Here is a 15,013-nt window from a genome sequence, read left to right as displayed (position 1 = left end):
CTGGACACGCCGTCTTTCGGCGCAGCATTGTAGGATGGCCACACCAGTGCGGCAACTTGCTGGACACCACCTCGGTGCCATCCGGATCTCGGCGTGTTGTGCTGCCTTCGGCCTACTGTAGCCGCAAGTGCGGACGCAACTCAGTTGGACGGCGAGTGAAACGCTAAGGGGCGCCCCACTGCAGCCGAGGAGCCTCCATCTTGGGGGAGACGCACAGCCCCCACTGACTGACGCGACCTTACAGGCCAACGGGGCGCCCCACGCCGACTTTCGGCGCAGCATTGTAGGATAGCCACACCAGTGCAGCAACTGGCTGGACACCAACTCGGTGCCATCCGGATCTCGGCGCGTTGTGCTGCCTTCGGCCTATTCGCACATCGGTCCGCTACTGACGCCGCCTCACGTGCCAACGGATTTTCTACGCTTTTTGTAGCCCTATGCCGCATAACAGGTCATGTGACTTGTTTATAAAACTTTTCATTGGTTCATTTTACTTTTGGTTTCCTAATGATGGAAGGCTTGGTCATATGACCTAAAAATAACACTTTTCATTGGTTTAGAACATTTTTTTTTCCCAAACGATGAAAGCCCCACCTTGTTTCTGGATGATTCAGACTGAAGCTGGCGCCAGCATGAGAGCACCACCATCTCGTGGCTCCGTCGTGGTCATTCCGCTAGCAATCATGGCAGCCGCTCCCCACCGGAAGCCTGCAGGAGTCGAGGGCCCCCAAGACTTTTGTAGAATATTCACGGCTGAGGGGACGCTTTCGAGAATGGAGCCCAAGCCCTAGCAGGCAAGCGTCCAAGTTCCAAGGTGTCCCAGCGCCATTTTAGTGGACCAGGCCCAAATCCGAAGAGCCGTCCGCCATTTTAAGAGTCCTGTGGCAGCCGCCTATCGCTGCACTGCAAGAGTGGGCGCAACTCAACTACATGGTCAGCGAGACGCTGTAGCTGCAAGAGCGGGCGCAACTCAGCTGGATGGCCGCCACCTGGGGAGGCCCGTTCACGCCGCCTCCCCCACGCCCCCCCGGGGCGCCCCACGCCGTTTTTCGGAGCAGCATTGTAGGATACCAAAACCAGTGCGGCAGTTTACTGGACATCACCTGGGTGCCATCCACATCTCAGCGCGTTCTGCTGCCTTGGGACTATTCGCACAACAGACCGCTACTGACGAGGCCTCCCCCCGCACCACCCGGGACGCCCCACGCTGTTTTTCTGAGCTGCATTGTAGGAAACCAAAAACCAGTGCGGCACCCAGGTGACATCACCTGGGTGCCGTCCAGAACTCAGCACGTTGTGCTGCCTTGGGACTATTCGCACAAAAGACAGCTACTGACCATTGTTGCTTCTTTTTGCCAAAAAATGTTTAAATGTATTTACAGTTTTTGTTGCGTTCGATATATTTATAAGTTAATAAAGTTTTATAATCCTACTTTGTTGGAGTGCTATATATTTTTAAAAAATCGGGTGAATGGGGCCTTGAATCGGGTTATTGTCATGTGTGGGCTTTGCAAGTGTACTGCTACAGGATCGGACATTTCAAACTCAAATGCACGTTCTTTTTCTTACCTTTCCGAAGCATGGAGCGCAATAGCAGGCAGAGAAAGGGTGATGCAAGTGTTGAACACTGCCTGGCCTGGCAAGTTGCTGGCAGTGCCCCCCCCCGCCCGCTCCTGAAAGAGGGCACACACACACAGCCGCCCCGAGTACTTCACAGATCTTTAAAAGACCATGCGCTTGTTAATGAGGCTTAAATGGTTTATCACCCCTTCTAGAGCCCCTGCATCGGCCCTCTGACGTTTCCTGGAAGAATTAGCACGTAACACAATACCAAGCCCTGTCAGCTGAAACCCCTGAGGAATCGGGTTTTTGCTTGCAGGAATCGGGAGGCGGGAGACTAGCACTGAAATCGGTAGTCTCACGCCTGAATCGGGAGGGTTGGCATGTCTGGATTCTCTACAGCTGGGGCCATAAACTACATCCGCAGGGCTAGGTGATAGCCTGGGACCGGCCTGGACAATCGGACACAGAGGAAGAGGAGTGTCAGAGGGTGCGGTAGTGAATAGGGTGAAAGGGAGGTGTCGGGCGGGCACAGGGTGTGATTCTCAGGGAAGAGCAGCGCAGATGGGGGGAAGTTTATGGCCCATGCATGAGAGAGAGAGCGGGGTGACCAGTGCGTGGGGGAGATGCTTGCGAGGGTGGGGAGCCGTGCTGAGAATCGACGGCGTGCAGAGAGTGGGTCTGGTCAAGGCATCTAAAATGGCTGCCGTGCACGACAAAATTGTGGCATTGGAAAAAAGGCAAGATGGCGCAGACAATGTTTATCAATAAGGATTCATTTATAACAAAATATTTTATCGCACTGACAAATTGGCGGTCAACACTTCCTGATTTCCATTGAATCGAACGTTAACAGACGTCACGCAGCAAAAAAAAAAAAAAAGCTCACGCACAGCCGCTAGAAGACATGTATCAACATATATGAGCCTCCTCAGCCACCCTCAGAAAACATAAGGGATCAGGATACGTCTCCCGCACCCCCTTATACCTAGTAATTTAATTAAAACGAAACACAAAATGGCGAATTCTCGTTTCGCTACCAGTTTGCGGCCCAGTTCGCGGCCCGGGAAGCGCTTCTACCGTGAAAAATCAATTTTTTTTTTTTCCCCCCACGGGACCCTTTAATAACCCCAACATCATTCCTAGGGGGTCAAGAGGGGTCTACCTTGCCCCCTTTCATTAAATTCCCCCTTCGTTTTTCACCTCTTCTTCTCTCTCGATCCTACCGAGAGATAAGATGGCGCACGCACAGCCGCTGGAAGACATATATCAACATATATGAGCCTCCTCAGCCACCCTCAGAAAACAAAAGGGATTAGGATACGTCTCCCGCACCCCCTTATACCTAGTAATTTAATTAAAACGAAACACAAAATGGCGAATTCCCGTTTCGCTACCAGTTTGCGGCCCAATTCGCGGCCCGGGAAGCGCTTCTACCGTGAAAAATCAATTTTTTTTTATTTTCCCCACGGGACCCTTTAATAACCCCAACATCATTCCTAGGGGGTCAAGAGGGGTATACCTTGCCCCCTTTCATTAAATTCCCCCTTCGTTTTTCACCTCTTCTTCTCTCTCGATCCTACCGAGAGATAAGATGGCGGCCGCTCCGGACTGTTTAGAATGTTGACAGACACCGGAAAGCCAATCAGCTTCGCATCGCAAAGTTCCGTTTCGCGAAAAGTAAGAGGACCGGAGCACAGCCCGGAGCGCTGTTACAGATATATATCTTGTTTTGAACGTTAATTTCTCAAAATCCACTGGAGCACATATATTGAGACCTAGCAAAGGCACAATCGGCTAACAGTCCCTACAATTTTGCCAAGTTTCGTGCAAATCCATTTAGCCGTTCGAGCTAAAAGTGAGGCCAACCGCCCTATGGAAAAATGAATGGGAAAAACGCGTTTTGGGACCCCCCTTTTTTCTCGGCCCGCCCTTGACGACCCCCCCCCCCAAATTTTCAGGGGCTGCTCAGAAACAAAATGTGCCATTTTTCCTGAAAATTTCAGCCAATTCCGTCCACAAACGCCAAAGTTATTAGACATAGACTTTTCAAAAGTTCCATAGAGAAATAATCCTAACTATAAATACCTACTGGCGACAGCCAGTAGGTAATATGTAGACCGCCAGTAGGTAATATATAGTTAGGACCTAGTTACCATAGGAAATTCCGAACATTCAATGGGAATAACTTTGGCACCGATTGAGAGATCTGTTTGTATTTTTCCTTAAATTTGCCGCGCTCCGCTCTGCTCCTTCCCTCAAAGTTTCCGGGGGATTCATCAAGCGGGGGCCGAGAAAAAATGGGGGTCCCTAAACGTGTTTTCCCCATGTTAATTTCCGTAGGGACATTCTGACACGGCTACAGCTCGAGCGGCTGAATGGAATTACACCAGATTTGGCAAAATGGTAGGGCCTGGTATGCAGCAGTGCCTTTTTGTATGTTTGGTGTAAATCCCTCCAGTAGTTTTTGAGAAAATTGAATTTGAAATTTTAAAATGGCATTTTCTATGGGACCTTTAGACATGGCTACAGCCCGAACGGCTGAACGGAATTACACGAAACTTGGCAAAATGGTAGGGACATGTATGCAGTGCCTTTTCTATATTTGGTGAAAATCCCTCCAGTAGTGGTTGAGAAAATTGAATCTGAGCAAATTATATATCTATATGCGCTCAACATTCTATTGGGAATAACTTTGGCGCCGATTGAGGAATCTGCGTGTAATTTTCTAGAATTTTGGCCAGCTCTGCTCCGCTCCTTCCCTGAAAGTTTCGGGGGGATTCGTCAAGCGGGGCCAAAAGGGGGGTCCCAAAACGTGTTTTCCCCATGTTAATTTCCTTAGGGACCTTTAGACACGGCTACAGCCCGAACGGCTGAATGGAATTACACCAAACTTGGCAAAATGGTAGGGCCTGGTATGCAGATGTGCCTTTGCTATGTTTGGTGAGAATCCCTCCAGTAGTTCTTGAGAAAATTGAATTTGAAAATGTTCAAATGGCATTTTCTATGGAACCTTTAAACACGGCTACATCCTGAACGGCTGAACGGAATTACACCAAACTTGGCAAAATGGTAGGGACAGGTATGCAGTAGTGCCTTTTCTATATTTGGTGAAAATCCCTCCAGTAGTTGTTGAGATAATTGAATTTGAGCAAATTATATATCTATATGCGCTCACCGTACGCGCACTGTAAGCGTACAGTACGCGTACCGTACGCGTATGTGCGCTTACCCTTACGTGCGCAAGCGAATTTCTGATTGGCTGGCAGTCGACTGTCAACATTCTAAACTGTCCAAACCAGGAAGTGTTGGCCACCATCTTGTTTTTCAGGAGAACTGAGGCACAAGAGAGCCCAAAACAAGAGTGGAAAACACGAAAAGGGGGCAGGGTAGAGACCCCCAACCCACTAGCCCTTCTCAGGGGGTCCCAAAAGGACCCCCAAGGGCAAAAAAAATAAAAAATTCGAAAAAATCGCAGGGTACGCGCACCATACGCGTACCGTGTGCACGTACCCCGCGATTTAAAAAAAAAGCACTTGGTGGTTCTTCTGGGACCCCCTGAGAAGGGTTAGGGGGTCATGGGGTCTCTACCCTGCCCCCTTTTCGCGTTTTCAACTCTTGTTCTGTGCTCTCTTGTGCCTCACTTCTCCTGAGAAACAAGATGGCTGCTCAGGTGGTCCCAGAAGGATAATAAAATATATAAACGTTATCTGCTAATAGAATTGGCATTTACAAAACCTTTGAAATTTATTGAAAAAAATATAGGTTTCACGCCTGATATAGTTAGGAATTAGCATTTAAAAAACCTTGCAAATTCACTGAAAAAAACATAGGTTTCAGGCCTTATATAGTTAGGAATTAGCATTTAAAAAACCTTGCAAATTCACTTAAAAAAACATAGGTTTACGCCTTATATAGTTAGGAATTAGCATTTAAAAAACCTTGCAAATTCACTTAAAAAACCATAGCTTTCAGGCCTTATATAATTAGGAATTAGCATTTTAAAAACCTTGCAAATTCACTTAAAAACCATAGGTGTCAGGCCTTATATAGTTAGGAATTAGCATTTAAAAAACCATTGAAATTGCTCCTATATAGTTAGTTGTACTAACTATATTTTGCGCACCCGCAATCCACTGCTGATGATGTCACATATTACATCATTCATGACATGGTCAGTGACATCACTGATGACATCACTGATGACATCTCAAATGACAACACTGATGACATCACTGATGACATCTCATTTGACATCACTGATCACATCACTGATGATATCATTCATATACAGTTATACACACAACACCTTACTTATTCAAACATATACTAACACATACTTACTCTCTTATACAATCACTGATACAAGAACATAATGATCCATACAGCCACTCGCACATTCACTGGCTCTCATGTATAGTCATTTATATATGCCAACTCTCACATGCACTGTGTTTTACATATGTACTTACTTGGACATGTAGCACTGAGATATCCATTCACTCACCAACACACCCATGCACACAGTCAACCGCCCATATAGCTGTTTTTACATGCACTCTTGAACTTATACACCTAGTGAATCAACTGCTCACACATCTATGCACAGAGTCACACACCTCCCAGCCAACCACACACACACTCAGTCTCCCATTCAAATACTTGGGCAGCCAATCAATAACCCATATAGCCACTCATATAATTACGTATCAACACATGCAGCAGCTTACAAAACAACAGACATACTAATGCACACATTCAGACAGTTTAGTCACTAACCCATGCATTTAGTAAGACACATTTAATCACTCACTCATACAGCCAGTCACGCACCTACTAAATCCTTCATCCAGACACTTATACATCCACTCATTCTTCAATATGTAAAACATATTTAAACTTTACCGAACCACACAGTCACTGGATGATGTCATCAGTGATGTCATCAGTGATGTCAAATGAGATGTCATCAGTGATGTCATTTGAGATGTCATCAGTGATGTCATCAGTGATGTCACTGACCATGTCATGAATGATGTAATATGTGACATCATCATCAGTGGCTTGCGGGAGCACGAGTTATAGTGAGTACAACTAACTATAACAGGGGAATTTCAATAGTTTTGTATGAGTAAAATGTCCAGCTAACTATAACTGGTGTGAAACCTATGGTTTTTTCTGTGAATTACAAAGGTTTTTTAAATGCAAATTCCTAACTATAATGTGAGTCAAACCTATGGTTTTTTAAGTGAATATATATATATATATATATATAGACATTTCACTCATATAAAACCAATGAAATTCCCCCGTTATAGTTACTTCAGCTAACTATAACTCGCGCGCCCGCAATGCACTGCTGATGATGTCACACATCACATCACTCATAACATCATCTATTAAATGGGTTAGTTTTGAAAATTACATATATTTTATATATGTAGATCTGAAAGTTGGTTCAATAAAAATTTAGTATTTAAGTGTATAAACGGTTGTTTTCTTGATGAAAAATAGATTCTATAACTGACTGATTAAATATATCTTAATGACTACATGGGTTACTGAGTAATATTTAAATATATACATATCTGTGTTAGTCTATCAGTTTCTATTTTAGTGACTGAATGTGTTGATGAGTAGCTATATCACTTATACATTATATCTATATAGGTTATTATTTTTTTAATATTACCAAGAGTGTCTCAGTGTCTAAGTGTTAATATGGTACTTTAAGAGTTTTTACATATTGCATACATGCCTGAATCAGTAACATACTATTCCTATATGTTGGAGGCAGCATATGTGAGATATTAGATGTTATCAGTGATGTCAAGAGTGATGTCACTGACCATGTGATGAGTGTTGTAATATGTAACATCATCAGCAGTGCATTGCGGGTGCGCGAGTTATAGTTAGCTGAAGTAACTATAACGGGGGAATTTCATTGGTTTTATATGAGTGAAATGTCCAGCTAACTATAACATGTGTCAAACCTATGGTTTTTTCAGTGAATTTCATAGGTTTTGTAAATTCTACTTCCTAACATTAACGTGTGTAAAACCTATGGTTTTTTCAGTGAATTTCATAGGTTTTTTAAATGCTACTTCCTAACTATAAAGTGTGTAAAACCTATGGTTTTTTCAGTGAATTTCATAGGTTTTTAAAATGCTAATTCATAACTATATCGTGAATGCAACCTATAGTTTTGTCAATTAATTTCTGCCAATATTTTTTGGGGAAAGAAACCGTTTTCTTGACTGTCAGAGTTGTATAGAGACTCCTTGTAAAGCGGTACTGGATTAGAAAGTCTCTACCTTGCCTTATTTTGAACGTATTGAAATTTGTCAGTAAATGGAGATTGCCTTTGTTAACTTTCGTGCGCGACCCGGTGCGCGCACCCTCTGCACCAGTTGTCAATAAATGGAGATCGTCTTTCTAAACTTTCGTGCGTGACCGAGTGCGCGCACCCTCCTATATATTTCGAGAAAACATTGCAATTCAAACTCATTGAGTTTCTTCATAGACCCCTCAAAGAACTTATAGTACGTCAAAGAGACTGTACCTAGGCTTCTTTTTTATTGTTATGAAACTTTTTAGTAAATGGAGCCGAATGTCTTTTTAAACTTTCGTGCGTGACCGGATGCACACACCCCGGTATTTTTTCAAAAACATAAAAGGTTTTATACTTTAACAATTGTATGCTTGAATCCCTCTCAGAAGATATACAAAATCAGGATGTGTTTAGGTTTACTCCTTTTCACGTTTTGAAACTTCACTGAATTAGACTGCTACTTCCAAATGACGTACGTGACCAGATACTGTCACCACGTACACGTCCTGAGACGCGCATGTGAAGTCATGTGACTTGAAAACAACACTTCCAATTGGTTCTTAGTAGTTTCTATTCTGGAATTTTCACGGAGCACTTCACCCACTTCCCTCACTATCTTTTGTACTCTCAAGGGAGAACAAGTCTTACATCTTTCAGAAGACTTTGCTGAAATGGCTGCCGCTTCGCATTCATCTTCCGAATCTGAACAAAATGATCAACTACCTTTAAGAAGAAATAAAGAATCTTTCATCTGGCAATTTTTCACTTATCCTCAAGATCAAAAGAAAGTGAATGCGCCAAAAGTAACTTGCACGATATGTGACTCGGTTCTCTCAAGAGGAAATCCGTCCGAAAAATATTCCTTTTCCATACATACCATGATCAGGCATGTCAAAAAAGTGCACCCTGTGCAATTTGCAAAGGCATCGACAAGAGCCCTGGCCATGCTATTACCATCAGAGGTAGCCAGCACATCTTCTGGTCGACGACCTGTATCTCCATCGAGTGCAGAGATGGACTTTAGACCATATTTTGCGAAGGTGCACATGAAATGCAACAACTGTGGAGAAATTTTTCTGTACGGAGAGCAGAGCCTCAATCTTATTAAACTAAAAATTGAGAGTCATCAATGCTCCGACAAAAGATACATTTTTTCATTTCATTTTGGTCCTGTGTCACAGTTGAAAATGTCGGTGCAAGTTTGAAAAATCAAAAACAACATAACACTTGTTTTGAAAAAAAAAAAAGTTCTTTTCAGAACTAACTCATTGTCCCAAAAAGAGCTCTATTCACAAGCTGAAGTATCGACGCTTTTTTTCAGGACAATTATGCAAAAAAGCGACGATACTTCGGAATATTATGAAGGCGACGAAAATACATTATCGTCGATTTCATCCACAGGACACTGCAGATAAAACAACGATAATAGCCTTCATAATATGATCTATGAATTGTAACCGAAACCTACGGTACTTGCCTTTATATCTAACATTAGATTTGATTGCAATTCATAGAGCATATTATCAACGCCCTTATCGCCGCTATATCTGCAGTTTTCTGCCGATAAAAGCGGCGTTAATGTTTTACCTATCCTTGAAAATATTCTACTGCACCTTCTTGCAAAACGGCATTACATCGCCTGCCGTAAGACCACTTTGCATATATTGCGTACAGTAAGTTACTGACATGCAAACTGGGCGTACGTCAAAGCACATGCAAAATGTGGTTGGACGGCAAAACACCTTATCACAAAAAGAGGCGTTGCGAGAAAAAGGGGTTGCAATGAACTAGTTTATCGCAGAACTGTTAAAGCCTGCTCTAATGAAACATTCAACATCGTTATAAAAGAGTGTACAAAATAAAACTAAATCCACCCCGTCCCCTAATTACAAGGCACACATTACTGTGTAAAAACAACGTTTGTTTTTACGCGATAATGTTAAGTACCGCGGCTGTTACAGGATTTACTATCACATATGTGTTCTCATTGATATTAAAGCACTAACACCGTAGAAAATTCCGCCCATACCGTCGATATTTACAACGCCAGGCAGCGGCGATTTTTATCGCTTAGGGGCCTTGCTATTATGAAGGTTTATCTCCTAAGTCTCTGATTCTCAAACTGTGCAACGCGGCTCCCCTGTGTGCCGTAATGAGGTGCCAGGGGCGCCGCGCACACTCTAGAGTGACTAACCATCCGTAAATTCCACGGACATCCATACCCTGTTATCTGTAATTGTGGCCATCAAAAGGAACTGCGCTGCTCCCCTCTGAGAGGCCTCACTCCCACTGCTGCAGCGGCCTCGCAGTCCTCCAGGAGCACAGGACCAGCCCCTCCCGCCCATTGAAGTTCTGTGTCGGTCTCATTACCACTTAGTAAATGAAAATAAGCACTGAAGAATATTCAAGTATGTAGTACTCCTCCTGCTACAGCATACAGAATGCATTGTGTTAGGTATAAAAAAGTGAAACACCCACGCTACAATCATATAGAACACTTCCTTTAAAGAAGCCTGTGAATAAGTTTAAAAGATCAGGTTAACCTTCTTTTACTCTCTCATCATTCTTAAACATAAGTATTTACAATACCATATTGAACAATGCCATGGTTGCTGCTTTTTAATTTTAAGAATCTTGCAATCATTCGCAAAGCCAATAGTCATGGCTTCTTTTTCGTGACAAAAAACTTGCAATATTACATATCTACATAGAATAACAGAAAAAACATAACACTACAAAGGCCCAACACTCTACTAAACACAGATTTTTAACCTATGGGGCAGATTTATGTTAACTGGTTCATCCCCAGAGATGCACCAGTTAATGTGCGCCACAGTATGCCACTGCTCCGTCACCCATGGTGCGCCACATTTATAATGTGGCGCACCATGGTGCAAAAACAGCACAGATGCATAACGCATCTGTGCCGGAAAGGAAATACTTTGCTAGAGTTGCGTCGCAAGTGTGATGCAGCTCCAGCAAGGCTCAGCAGTGCACTATATTCACAATGCTGCGTCAAGACCTACGCCTGCTTCAAGCACATGCAGAGTTTTGAAACAGCATGGGCCTGAAAGTGACTGAGTGAAATCTCATGGATTTCACTCAGCCACTTTCAAGACGCGTTCCTGCACAGGAACGCCCCCCCTTCAGAGGAACACTTCCTTATGGTGCAGGGCTTTAGAATGTGACATATCTCCTAGATGCATAACGTTGTAAATATGGTGCATTATTTGCACCGTCATTGTATCAAATAAAGTGACGAAATTGTGGCGCAAAGAGACGCAAGGCCATCATAAATCTGCCCCTATGTGTTTTAAAGTGCCCTCTAAATTACAACCAACACTCTCTTTGAAGAGACCCCCCAGTTTTTATTAACACCTCTTAACTCCTCCCATGCTCATGACAGAGCCGCTCCGTCACGAGCATCGCCTGAGCTGTCCTCATGACGGAGCGGTTTTGTCATGGCCTTGCCGCTGCGCTTGCGCAGCACTGATTTTGCGCCTCCGCGGCGCGTTCTATTGACTGAGCGGGGCCATGACGGAACCGCTCTGTCATGAGCACAGCTCAACCGTGGCTCGTGAAGGAGTGGCTCCATCATGAGCATGCGAGCGCCACTCAGCCCCCTGCCCCCCTAACGCTGAGGTGGAATTGCCACTGCAGCAAAGGACTTAAAGTCCTGAAAAGAACACCATTTAACATTTAATATCATTTACCACCAATGTTTTCATATATCAGTGTTGCTGAACTCACTCAGTGAAATGTCGCTGATTTCATTAAATCACTTTTAAAGCACTCCTTATGACAATGCACCCAATCCTATGTGGAAGTGCTTATATTAAACATGACACTGCTATAACCAGGATAGACAAAGAAATGACACAGTGATGGAAAATGTTCTTTATTTTTTATACTTACCTAAGAAATAGTAAAAAAGTAAAAGTAAATTTCTTTTAAAAACATAGTATCTGTGGAAGAAAAGTAAAAATAAGAATATAATGTACATTTCATAAAACAAAAAAAAGTAGGATTCAATGAAACAACAGAAAGTAAAAGAAAAAAAGACCAAGGGAGAGAGAAAGAGACAGAGACAGAATGTCTAGTATATATATCAATAAATAACTTAATTAATTGAAAGACATAATAGAACTGAAAGAATGAGTGTCTAAACGAAAGTAAAGTAAGAGAGAAAATAAAAGTATGCTCAGTGATAGTACACGAACTAAACAGTCTCTTACAGAAACACAGTAAGAGTACAGGAATATCTTAAGGAGATAAATAAAATAAAGGAAAAACAGTAAGAGAAACAGAGTGAAAAAGGGTGAGTAACAGAAAGTAAACGGGGTACAAATAGACAAGCACTGCAAGACACATATAAATTGAAATAAAGTAGGGTAAGAGAAGTAAATTATGGGCCTTATTTATGAAGGCCTTGCGCGGCCCATGCATCACTTTTAACATGGGAAAATTGGTGCATCGGTGGCGGAAGGCTTTCATAAGTGAGGCCCTTTACATTTAAGTCAATAAAGGTGAGTCATCATGAGACAACAGTAGAAAAAAACTGAAGAGATAGATAGACTGAATAAGATAGTGACAGAAAAGATGTTACAGAAATAGAGAAAAAATGAAACAACACAAAATGTGAATGAGTTAAACGGAATAAGTGTGACTAAACAGTACTGAGAAAGGAAGGAGATCAAAACAATAAGAATAAGAGAGAGGCAGACAAAACTTTCGGATGTTATTAGTTGTACTTACCTTATAAATTTAATATCTGTGGAAGACAGTAAAAAAATCTGTTATAATACATATTTCTAAATTCAATGTAACAAAATAACTTAAACAACATATTACATGGTTTATTTTTGCTGTCCTCAGAATACATTGATTTTCACTATAAACAGTGATTTCAATATTAATCATCATATAACAGCGGGGAAAAAAACCACAATCAAAATGATTGTGTTAAAAAAACCCATACAAAATCTCCATACATAATATAAATACCTCAAAAAAACATGTCTTAAATGTTTTTCTCAAATTCGCAATTTCTTGAGTAAGCACACTACATCTTCCACAGTTACAAACTAATTAAACTATACGACCTATTTTTAAATATATCTCGACAAAGCCCCGTGCAAGTATCTTCTATAAAAATCTATCTTAAGTACACATTTTCTTCTCTCATACCTTTCCGCGTGGCCAAATTGTATAAGTTAACTCGTTATCTTTTAAATACCTCTCCAAAAACTTGCGTCCATACATGTTCTAAAATAATTATCTGAAGTACTCATTTTGTTGTCTCATATTTTTCCGCGTGGCCAAATACTATGAGTTAAGTAGTTTTTTTCTGAAATTTCTTAATCTTAGTCTTATCTATTCTTTTCTGAATCTTTCCAGTTACAATTTGTAACGTGTTCTATACCATCAAACATTAAGTAAACTTGTACCTGATGCTATCACTATGCCAAATACAAATTTCATTTCTAGATTTGCACACCCTCAGTCACATGATATTTCTAAACTACAGAGTTTCATATCTTTACAGTATTAATCTTCCTCCACCAAATCATTTTACTGAAATTTGGGTTGCAAAATTAGCAGATAGGAGTTAGTTAAGGCAAAAGGCAAATGTTTCTTAAAAGTCAATTGACTATCATTGCAAAGCGTCCAGCCTCTTGGACACTTCAAATAAGCTGTGTAATGCCCTGATGATGTTGAAGGCCCTTCATGAAAAATAATGGCTACAGTTACAAATGTTCTTCTAGAAATAGATACTTGAGAAGCCACAAAAATTTTAATTAAAGTTGACAATTTACTCCCATCAGCTCTGCATCGTTGAAACATTAAAATTACATATTGTCCATATCTGTGGATAAATAAAGTTGATAACATTTCAGACTTACATTGAGAACAGACCAATGCCAAAAAGACTATCAATATATACACCTTCATCTTCCAAAACTGTAAACATATACATAATAAATTCCTGACAATCTTGCTGAATATTCTGAGAAAATTGATTTAGTCCTGCACATATGTCTAAAACATTCCTTAGTTCTGAAACACTTGCTACTTCACTATCACCACTGCTACATTTTTCAAATACAGAATTTAATGAACAACAAAATGTTTGCTCCCGATTTTGTACAATCTGTTGCTTAACATTTTTTAGAAAAAAAACAACATTAACTACTACATTTGCATAGCAGTTGACACCAGACCTGTTTTCAAACATAAATCCAACAATCTCTTCAATACTAAGCTTTGTCTGACGCCTACCAACGACAGCTACATCTTTTTTTTCTTCGTTTCTCGACTACTTCAGCACATTTTTCCTCATTTCTCCTTTTTTGACCAACCATACGCCTTTCAATTAAAGGATATTTAGGTAAACTTGGAGCATATTCTCTTCTTAACCTTTTATACTCCTTCACACAATTTAAATCTGCACTAATCTTTGTCTCATCATAATCAATTAGATAAAGTCCACATAAAGTTCTAACTCGTGATAAAGCAACATACGCCATACCCTCTTTGAATACAGTGCTTCCAATATTTACCAAAGCACAATCTACACTTAAACCTTGAGATTTGTGAATAGTCACTGCATATGCCAAACAAATTGGAAATTGCTTCCGACGGACATATAAGTCTTTCACAAGCAAAAAATGAGTTGAACAGTGACTAATTTGTTGAACTTCCTCAATTCCATCAAATTTTATTCTTAAAAATTCAATCTCATCTCTATTTGTGTAATTGACAAAACCAACAACATTACCCATTGCTCCATTTACCAATCTTCTTTCTACATGTAAATTTCTCCGTAACATTATCCGACAATTTAAACATACATACAGATTTTTCTCTAAGCCAGCAGTTTTAGATATAGTTTTCTGAAGAGAATTCAATTTTAACTTCAACTTTTCAGAAAAAACAATAGTACTACCTTCATGCTCTATTCTATCTTTAGCTTCCAGTTTCTTAATTTCTTGATTTTCTAAATTCAACATTTTGTCATTAAAAACTGAACATTCTTTGAGAGTAGGCATCAAGCAAATCACTGACTTATCTGCTACCTCTTTACTATATATTTTCTCAGGTACATTATCTTCATTAGGAAAC

The 15,013-nt window shown here is 41.0% G+C and overlaps 1 protein-coding gene across 8 annotated transcripts in view; it reads right to left on the bottom strand.

Moving 5' to 3' along the window:
* LOC147703579 (transmembrane protease serine 9-like) overlaps positions 1 to 15,013 on the bottom strand; it is a 913,140-nt gene that overhangs the window by 483,395 nt on the left and 414,732 nt on the right. The window lies entirely within an intron of this gene.

The sequence above is a fragment of the Lissotriton vulgaris genome, chromosome 7, assembly GCF_964263255.1.
Source record: "Lissotriton vulgaris chromosome 7, aLisVul1.2, whole genome shotgun sequence".
Classification (NCBI taxonomy): domain Eukaryota; kingdom Metazoa; phylum Chordata; class Amphibia; order Caudata; family Salamandridae; genus Lissotriton; species Lissotriton vulgaris.
Note: the sequence above shows the minus strand (reverse complement) of the source record. Positions and strands in the feature narration are given on the sequence as shown.